The sequence below is a fragment of the Centruroides sculpturatus genome, unplaced genomic scaffold (genome assembly GCF_000671375.1).
Source record: "Centruroides sculpturatus isolate CEXI.00-Female unplaced genomic scaffold, Cexi_2.0 scaffold1198, whole genome shotgun sequence".
NCBI lineage: Eukaryota > Metazoa > Arthropoda > Arachnida > Scorpiones > Buthidae > Centruroides > Centruroides sculpturatus.
The window spans coordinates 172,849-174,538 of record NW_019385412.1 but is presented as its reverse complement, the minus strand read 5'-3'; positions in this window follow the sequence as shown (position 1 = coordinate 174,538).

The following is a 1,690-nucleotide window of genomic DNA, read 5'->3' as shown; positions in this document are numbered from 1 at the left end:
ATGACATAAAAAAAAATTTGTAAAAAAAAAATATATTTGAATATATACTTGAAATTAATAAATAAATAAATTAATTAATTAAAAATTTTAAGTATATTTTAATTTAAATTATAAACGAGCAATGTTTTAATTTATGATATTTTCATTAAAAGATCTTATTTATAAATTTGAATGATTTTAACAATTATTTTTAAAGTATAATTTAATTAGAAAAAAAAATTAATTATTTGTCATATAAGTTCAAGAATCCGTTAATTTAAATGTATAAATTTTAATAAATAATGTTTTAAAAAAAACTACACTCGAGTTACAAATGTAGTTTATTATTGATTTTAAATGAAATTTAAATTATGATCATTATTTTAATTAAATAAAAAAATAATAATAATAATTGATTAGAAAACTCTTATTAAAATCTCAATTATATATTAGTACATTTTTTTATTATTAAAGTTTTAAAATCACACAGAAATTCCCATTAAATTCGCTCAAGTTCTATACTAAATTACATAAAATTTTTTAAATGAATTAAAGAATTTAAAATCAGTTTAAAAAATAAATTTTAATTAAATTTTCAATATTATTTTCCTTTAAATTTTATTTTTTCTTAGAATTTATTCCATTATTTACAGATCAAATTTCAATTTAAACTCGGCTCATTTAGCGTATAAAATATGAATCTTCCGGTTTTGAATGTCAAGTTATTTTAAATGAAATAGTAAATGTTAAAGCTTTAACTTTTCTATTTTACTTATTGAAATCTATATTTATATCGACGTTTCCAGATAAAATATCGACGAATGGTCAAGTTCACTTTATACATGTCAAGCGCAGTTAACGATACACCAATGCATTATCGTCATTTCCTTCCCTCTAAATCATTCTTACCGAAATTATCAAAGATAATGTCTTATGGAATTTTACGGATTTTAAATCAATTATATAATATACCTTCGTGTGTACAGAGCGATCGAGAAAGGGGTTGGTTTGATGTGGTGTACGACAAAGCAACACGTGGGTGATCTGCCAGGGGAGGTGCCTTCCGGAAGGATTTAATAGGAAAAGCAGGCCCCTGTTTAGGTGTTAGGCACGTGAAGAAAACACGGAAAACTACACGTGTCAACATGGTGAGGAGCGTACCCACGATCAGTGGTCTTGAGAGAGGAGTTGGGGTTTTTTGGGGGGCAGGAGATAATGTGTAGTGGTACTTATCCCTATACATTAATTTTGGATTTAAATAATTAAATCTTTAAAATTGCTTTTTATTAATAAATAAACAATGTACATATTTTATTTGTCCAATAAAATGACAAAAAGCTTACTAAGGGCACAAAAGAAGACTGTTCTATCTTTGTGTTCTATACAAGCTCTTGACAGCTATGAGTTTCAGGTTTGAGTCCTGCTGCATATAGATGTTTTCTTCCAGAATATTCTATTCTTAAATTATTTAGTAAATTCTTATTATTGAATTTCATACAAGATGACAATTAATCACCTAAGTTTAGTAAAAAATATGCAGCATATGTATATCTAATTAACCAAAATGTAGTCCGATAATAAATCCTCTAATTTGATTAGTAATATTCCATCATTTATAACTACAAACTGCTTATGGTATTTAAGAAGTCAAACTTTGTTATGGGGATATAATGATGGACTCACAAAAGTGTATTTATAACAAAAGAAATAT